Raw genomic sequence first — 9,301 nt, forward strand, 5'->3', positions numbered from 1 at the left:
AGGCAGGAGAATTGCTTGAACCTGGGAGGCGGAGGTTGCAGTGAGCCAAGATTGCACCACTGCACTCCAGCTTGGGTGACAGCGTGAGACTCTGTCTCATTAAAAAAAAAAAAAAAAAAAAAAAAGTTTAGTGAGAACAACCTGCCTACAAGTATCTCACCATTCAGGGCCAGGAAAATGGCAGGGTTTGGGGAGGGGAGGGGTGTCAAGTGTGAAACATAAAGGAAAACATTTTGAATATGAATAAATCTGAACACTATACTATGTTGGATTCAAGTTATTTCTGAAGCATTAAGACTGAATACATATTAACTTTAAAAGCATTTAAACATCCTTTTTTTAAAAAATATTTAATAGTAGAAGTGGGGCCTCACTATGTTGCCCAGGCTGGTCTCTAACTTCTGGCCTCAAATGATCCTCCCACCACAGCGTCCCAAAGTGCTGGGATTACAGGCATGAGCCACCACACCCAGTTCAAAAAATATTCATTCTTTTTAGGAATACATACATAACTTCTTGAGATTAGGGTCATCCAAGTGTAAAATTGTTAAGTTATTCCTACATATTATTCAATGTTTCCAATTCTGGTATCTCATTTCAGCTCACAGCTTTTACTTTAACCACTTATCATCAAGAACCAAAAAGCTAAGAATCCACTTTCTAGTGTACTGAATTGCACTTGTATAAACAGTGTACAGTTTCTGTGCGTTATCCCTGTAATTTACTTTAAAATACTTCCACAAAGATATAGTACTATAAATGTGTGTGTTGGTTACTTTAAACTACATGTAGGGTAGCTGAATACTTTAATCAATAATTCATGGCCTAGGAGTGAATAGCAAATATTTATCAGAAAGGTCACCTCAGAAAAGGTTACAAGTGCTTCTGTATCCATGTTTCTGAAACACCTCAGACATCTTATTAACTGAATGTCAAATATAGATTTTCACTGGTGAACTTATTGTTGTGTTAATAACCATAATGAAGTTTTTAAAAAGAAAGCTCTCCTTGGTAAAATAGTGGTATTCAACATCTGTAAAATGGCTATAGTGACTTTTGCATGAACGGTATTTAAGAAACTAGCGACTTAGACTCTAAACTGGTCCTACACTCAGCCATTGGTTCAGAGGATATCTGGTAGCTGAGGCTGTTGGTTATGAGTGTTGTTACTGAAATAATGTTACTTATGCTTCCGAAGAACTTTTCATACTGCTACTCAAAGTGATTTACCAATTCAATGTAATCCCTATCAAAAAACCCATGACATTCTTCACAAAAATAGAAAAAGCAATCCTAAAATTTATACGGTACTGCAAAAGACCCCAAACAGCTAAGAAAATCCTGAGCAAAAAGAACAAAGCTGAAGACAGCACACTACATTATTTCAAATTTACTATAATGCTATAGTAATAAAAACACTATGGTCCTAGCATAAAAACAGGCACATAGACTAATGGAACAGAAGAGAGATTGCAGAAATAAATCCACATACAGCCAACTCATTTTCAACAAAGTTGCCAAGAACAATACATTAGGGAAGGACAGCCTTCTTAATAAATGGTGCTGGGAAAACTGGGGATCTCAATGAAGAAGACAGAAACTACATCTCCTTCACCATATACAAAAATCAACTCAAAATTGATTAAATAGTTAAAAGTAAAACCTGAGACTGTGAAACTACTAGAAGAAAAAATTGGGGAGTGCTATAGGACATAGGTCTATGCAAAGATTTTTGTATGTGTAAGACCTAAAAAACACAGGCAACAAATGCAAAAATAGACAAATGGGATTGCATCAAGCTAAAAAGCTTCTGCACAGGAAAGGAAACAACAAATACAGTAAAGAGACAACCTGCATAAGAGGACAAAATATTTGCAAACCATCCTTCTAACAAGCTATTCATAACCAAAATATATAAGGAACTCAATTCAACAAACCAAATAATTCAATTTAAAAATGGGCAAAGTCCGGACGCAGTAAGTCACACCTGTAATCATAGCACTTTGGGAGGCCGAGGAGGGCAGATCATTTGAGGTCAGGAGTTTGAGACCAGCCTGACCAACATAGTGAAACCGTGTCTCTACTAAAAATATAAAAAAAAATTAGCTGGGCGTGGTGGCACACACCTGTAATCCCAGCTACTAGGGAGGCTGAGGCAGGAGAGCCGCTTGAACCCAGGAGACAGAGGTTGTAGTGAGCCGAGATCACGTCACTGCACACCAGCCTGAGCAACAGAGTGACTCCGTCTCAAAAACAAAAACAAGCAAAAAAAAAGACCAAAAGCCCGAATAGACATTTCTCAAAATAAGATATACAAATGGCCAACAGGTATATGAAAAAATGTTCAGCATCACTAATCATCAAGGAAATGTAAATCAAAACCACAATGAGACAACATCATTCCAGTTGGAATGACTGTTATCCAAAAAGACAAAAAAGAAAGAAAGAAAAAAAATGCTGGCAAGGATGTGGAGAAAGGTGAATGCTTATACAGTTAGTGGGAATGTAGACTAGTACAGCCACTATGGAAAACAGTATGGAGATTCCTCAAAACACTAAAAGGAAAAATACCATATGATCCAGCAATCTCACTGCTGGGTATATATCCAAAAGAAAGGAAGGCCAGGCAAGGTGGCTCACGCTGTATTCCCAGCACTTTGGGACACCGAGGCAGGAGGATTGCTTGAGGCCAGGAGTTTGAGACCAGCCTGAGCAACATAAGGAGACCCCATCTCTACCAAAAAAAAAAAAAAAAAAAAAAAAAAGATAAAGAAGGAAACCAGTATATTAAAGAAATTTCTGCACTTCCATGATATTGGAATCAACCTAAGTGTTCATCAACAGATGAATGGATAAAGAAAATGTGGTGTATATATACACAATGGAATGTGATTCACCCACAAAAAATAATGAAATCGGCCGGACGCGGTGGCTCACGCCTGTAATCCCAGGATTTTGGGAGGCCGAGGCGGGTGGATCACAAGGTCAGGAGTTTGAGACCATCCTGGCTAACACGGTGAAACCCCGTCTCTACTAAAAATACAAAAAAATTAGCCGGGCGTGGTGGCAGGTGCCTGTAATCCCAGCTACTTGGGAGGCTGAGGCAGGAGAATGGCGTGAGCCCGGGAGACAGAGCTTGCAGTGAGCCGAGGCTTGGAAGTTCTGTGGAGAAAAATAAATAAATAAAAATAAAAATACAGTTAGAACAAATAAGTTATTTGGTAGTACAGTAGGGAAATCACGGTTAATAGAAATTTATGGTATATTTCAAAACAGTGAGAATTGTAATGTTCCCAACACACAAAAAAAAGATAAATATTTGAGGTGATGGATATCCCAGTTACCCTGATTTAATCATTACACATTGTATACATATAACAAAATATCAAATGTACCTCCAAAATATGTACAACTAAGTTATATGAATTTTTTTTTAAATAACTCCTTTGGGAAAAAAAAGAACTTTTTATGTAAGATGGTAGTCTCCTCATCTAAAATGAACACAGTCAGGATTTCATAGGGAATTCAAAATAAGTTGTATAAAATGGTTAAACACCTGCTTGCTAATAATTGCTTATTAAATAAGCAACTGGGCCGGGCACAGTGGTTCATGCCTATAATACCAGCACTTTGGGAGGCCAAAGCAGGCAGATCACAAGGTCAGGAGTTCGACACCAGCCCGGCCAATATGGTGAAACTCCATCTCTACTAAAAATACAAAAATTAGCAGGGTGTAGCGGTGGGTGCCTGTAGTCCCAGCTACTTGGGAGGCTGAGGCAGGAGAATCTCTTGAACCCAGGAGACGGAGGTTGCAGTGAGCTGAGATCAAGCCACTGGACTCCAGCCTGGGACACAGAGTAAAACTTCGTCTCAATAAATAAATAAATAAATAAGCAACTGTGTTGATTTATTTCATGTGTCAACTTGACTGACTGCAGGGTGCCCAAATTAAACATTATTTCTGGGTGTATCTGAGAAGGTGTTTCTGGATGAGATTAGCACTAGAATCTTCCAAACACATCAAGCCTACTACATTTGGACTTCGCTTTTAAATCAGTAACCATCTGATACTAAAGTACTACTCATTTCCAGTTATTAATAACAAACAAACAAACAAAAGGCTCTTTTAGAGATCTAACAGGTTCTTAAATGTCGCCATTCTTAGAGATATGAGGGCTGAAATATTTCTAATACACATAGAACTTATAATTGCCATGATGCATGATTTCTTAGAGATAATTGTGTTGTTTACACTATCCTAAATGAAAACAGTATTAAATTTGTTAGTGTCTATAAAGGACATGTACTATATAAAGCTGTCCATAGGTACCTCATCCTGTGCACCAAAGTAGACTTAGACATACAACAGAAAGGCGTTTTAACGACTTTGGTAAGTGGTGCTATAACCAAGCATTGTAAATATTTCATTTGGGAATTTTTATCTCAGCTGACTTTTGAAGCAATGCTAAGTTTTTTTCTTTTTCTTTGGCATCAGTTCAAGAAGTATGTAAATAATTAGTTCGTGCATTTGTTATTTTTAGCTACACATTTGTTCATATTCTGGATAAAGCCTGCATAAAAAATGTGCACATAAGGAATCACCTCCACTTGCAAAATGTTCTCTATATTTTTCAAGTTTCCACTTTGTGTAGTATAATGCTAAACATAAAATGATGGCAAGCGGTCATCTTGAGGAGGTTAGTACTTGGCTAAGTGATTTTTAGATAATAAATAATATTCATTTTATCTGCCCTAGAATAAACATATTGAAATATTTCCTTATTTGTTACATGATCTTCAAAAGATTTAAATTCTTAGCATAAGGCCGGGTACGGTGGTTCACGCCTGTAATCCTTAGCACTTTGGGAGGGTGAGGCGGGCGAATCACATGAGGTCAGAAGTTGGAGACTAGCGTGGTCAACACAGTGAAACCCTGGGCTCCACTAAAAATACAAAAATTAGCTGGATGTGGTGGGACACGCCTGTAATCCTAGCTACTGGGGAGGCTGAGGCAGGAGAATCGCTTAAACCCAGGAGGCGGAGCTTGCAGTGAGCCGAGATCATGCCATTGCACTCCAGCCTGGGCAACAAAAGCGAAACTCCGTCTCAAAAAAAAAAAAAATTATTAGCATAAAGCGCCAAAATTTATTTTTAAACTGTCAATCAGTACAAATGACCTGTTATTTCTCTTCCTATAAACAAAACTAATATACATGCAAAATCAAGAGCTGCAGATTCCAAACCTCTAGCCTTGCTTCTGATCATTTTTTAAAGTGAATATACTATTGATAGGATTCTTTTTTTTTTTGAGAGGGAGTCTCTCTCTGTCGCCCAGGCTGGAGTGCAGTGGCGCGATCTTCGCTCACTGTAACCTCCGCCTCCCGGGTTCAAGCAATTCTCCTGCCTCAGCCTCCCGAGTAGCTGGGACTACAGGCGCACGCCACTACGTCCAGCTAATTTTTGTATTTTTAGTAGAGACAGGGTTTCACCATGTTGGCCAGGATGGTCTCCATCTCTCGACCGTGTGATGCGCCCTCCTCGGCCTTCCAAAGTGCTGGGATTACAGGCGTGAGCCACCGCGCCTGGCCTGCATGTTTCTTTTTTAAAGAATCGAACTAGTGTTTCTCTGTTTTCCTACTGTTGTTTGCTTGCTTTTTCAAAATTCCCTTAAAGAAAACTCAAAGGCTAAAGTTGCATGAAGTTCAACTCTGATATTGGCTTTGTATTAACTGCATAACTAAAAAATACTAATGTCTACCATAGTCCCTGAGACATAATATTTACTGAATGAATGAATTCACAAGTGATCATAAAAAATTAACCAAGCTTCATTGAAAAGGTAAAATTAAACAAATAAACATGAAACAGTGAATGATTTACCAGTTTCTCCTTGCAATGTTCATTTTCACTCTGCACAGAAGGTGGAGCCAAAGACATATTTATCCACTGGCTGGAATTCTTTCCCATTCAACAAACAAAGCAAAACAAATTCTTCCCTTTACAAATACCTTTTTGTGTAGTTTGGTTTACAGTAAGATTCGTTTGGAGGTAAATGTGGGCTACAAAAATGAGTTGAAATTTTACACAGGTCAAATCAATCTTTGATCCTTAAACATTTTTCAAGGATGATAGAATGCTAAGTAAATGGGAAAGATGTTTTCAGTTAAGTTGAATACTTCAGGGTTATGAAGCGAATTGACGGACCCCAGAAACTTATCTTTTGAAAAAGGGATACCAGCACAAGTGGTAATACGATGAGAAATCTTCACTGCTCCGAAAGAAATGTAATTGACCAACAGTCACATAAAGAACACATTTTCTGGCTAGTTTTACCGATTTGGGTAGAGCATTTCTAAACTTGCAAACTTATGACTTCCAAATTAACTTTTATTTCTTTCTTGCTGTCTGGTAAACATTAGTTAAAATAGAAATTTGGTGCATAGAAAGGATTATTCTGATGCTAAGGAAAGGAAATCTGTAAGATAATGCCATCTTATCTCATTACAAAATCAACCTAGACCTGCCTAGTCTCAGGTAGTCTTTCTATTCTTCTACAAATGCCTTGAATTGCCCCAGAGGGATTGCAAATTTTCGGATTCTTCTTCACTTACTTTCATCTCAGCCAGCTGATAACCTTACCTACTTTGAGAAAATACCTTCAAACCCTAGTTTCATGTGGCCCACACTGTAGCTATTTTAAATACCCTTCCCTTTCCCAGATGTTGTTACCTTGCCTCTTTTTTCATTCTTTTTGTCTGCATTAAATGAGGAAATCCACCAAGGCTGTGTGCGTGCTTTTTAGTACACTGCCTATGTCCCATCTTTTAGTAATTTCATCTATACCTGTGGCTTCTAATTACAAATCTTTTTTTTTTTTCTTTTTTTTCAGATCCTCCCACCTCAGCCTCCTGAGTAGTTGGGACTACAGAGGCCTGCCACCACGCCTAAATGACCTTTTTATTTGTTGTAGATACAGGGTCTCTCTATGTTGCCCAGGGTGGTCTTGAACTCTTGGGTTCAAGTTGTCATCCCGCCTCAGCCTCCCAAGTGCTGGGATTACAGAGTTGAACCACTGTGCCTGCCCAATCACAAATCTTATAACAATTTTTTTTTTTTTTTTTTGAGACTCACTCTATTGCCCAGTTGTAGTGCATTGGTGTTATCTTGGCTCATTACAACCTACACTTTTCAGGTTCAAGCAATTCTTGTGCCTCAGCCTCCTGGGAGGCTGGGACTACAGGTGTGTGCCACCACGCCCAGCTAATTTTTGTATTTTTAGTAGAGACGGGGTTTCACCATGTTGCCCAAGCTGGTCTCGAATGCCTGACCTCAGGTGATCTGCCCGCCTTAGCCACCCAAAGTGCTGGGATTACAAGCATGACCCACTGTGCCCCGCCATTACAATTTTAAAGTGAACTCCACAGCTCCTGTTTTAAATTGTCAGTCATCTGTCTTTACCTAGATATTTCAGTTCTTCATACCAAAATATTTCAAACAAATCTGTGTATCTCTTTCAGCAGGTCAGTCCCTCCCCGAGCTTCCTTTTTTTGTATTAGTAATATTTTCCCAATCAAAACTCCAAAAATCTGTTTCCACAGCCTCCTCTTCCTTGTCTTCCCATTCATCCGTCATCAAGTTCTGGTAATTCTACCTTCCTTTCCTTTCTTTCTGCTAGTATTGCCTTTCAAGTTCCTATAGCTTACTGCTCTCCCATTACAATACTCTTCTTACAAGTCTAATCTGGAGGCACCAATTATTTTTGAATGTTTATGCTACTCAATGAGGTGAAAGTAATCCATCAGAGTTTATGTGGGATAGGCATTTAAAGTCCTTAAAAATCACTCCATTCATTTCTTAAAATTTCAGAAATTCCTATTTTGAAACAAAGGTAAAAATCCAAAAAAGGAGTTGGTTCTCATATTAAGAAATATTTCTCACAATTCTGAAAAATAGCTTACCCTCCATTGTGCCAACAATGTGCATTTTGCAAAATATATAGCTACATGGATAAAACAGAATCCAAGGCCTGGCAGGTCATTTGGCCTAAAGAAGCCCTGCAGAAGACAGAAACTGTGAATAACTGTTTCTAGTTCTCCAAAGAGCAGTGTTAATCAGGCTGCATCCATTTCTTCTACATAGACAAGTTCTGGCAATCAGAGAAGACACAGTTCTAGGAAGTCAGTGTTTATATTAAAGAAACGGCATTGACATTTCTGAGAATATGAGAAAAACACATTTAAAAAAAAAACTATTCCACAATTTTTGCAAAACATTCCAATGGAGACAAGCTTCTAAGGTCAGATAAGTGAGATACTTTTGAACAATTTTATTACTGATAAAAATATAACTCACCAACACTGCTAGAGTATGAGTTATAATAGAAGTTGCTACCTGTCATTTAGAGACCCCACTAGTTGTCCATGAGAGAAAACTGTGGGGCCTTTTGCAAAACCTATTTTCCCTTGCACATGATTACTCATAGCATTGCATTTCAGTGCCATTATCCCAAAAGAAGAGAAGGTTCCTCAGAATGTCTTATCAATGATATTTTCATGAAATCATGTTGAGATCTTGTATCTATGATCGTGGAAAAATGACTTTAGAAAGAAAAGACATAGTACGTTCATGTATTAAGAGAAGTAATTAATTACTGGATCATGCTATGAGTAATCCCTTTGGCTCAGAAAATAGTTCAAGTGATTTCCATGAATAATTTAACTTGTTATAAGGAAGTTCTTTAGCTCTATTTCCAACTGGTCACATAGGTAGTAGATTAAAAAGAAAAGAATACTTTACAAGAATATTTAAACATCAATATTCATCTGTAGACCTAACAAAACATAACAGAAATAAACAGAATTTGTTTTTGCTTTAAAAACCCTATTATAAAACAGTCAATGACAACTTTTCTTTCATGTAACTTATTCTGAATTAGAATCATGGTAATGTTTTGTATAATTGTACTTGATAAATAATTTTACAAAAATAAATTGTTATGTAAATTAAATGAAGCATACTTTTTTATAAAGAAGAAATGTATTTTCTTACCATAAAAAGAATAAATCATTTTCGTGAATGTGTTCTAAGTCCAATGAAATAATTTTTAGTTAAGACAAAACAATAGATTTATTTAAAGAACAATATAAATACAAGACCAAAACAACATTTATAGGTTGCTGAACCTGAAGACTCGAAAGTCAGGTTACAATTTCTACTTCCAGAAGATTGTTTTTCCCCTTTCCTAAAGAGAAATGTACTCTTGGTAATAGGATAGCCAACAAGTAAAAGCAAAATTGTTCCT

The sequence above is a fragment of the Pongo abelii genome, chromosome 5, assembly GCF_028885655.2.
Source record: "Pongo abelii isolate AG06213 chromosome 5, NHGRI_mPonAbe1-v2.0_pri, whole genome shotgun sequence".
NCBI classification, from domain to species: Eukaryota; Metazoa; Chordata; class Mammalia; order Primates; family Hominidae; genus Pongo; species Pongo abelii.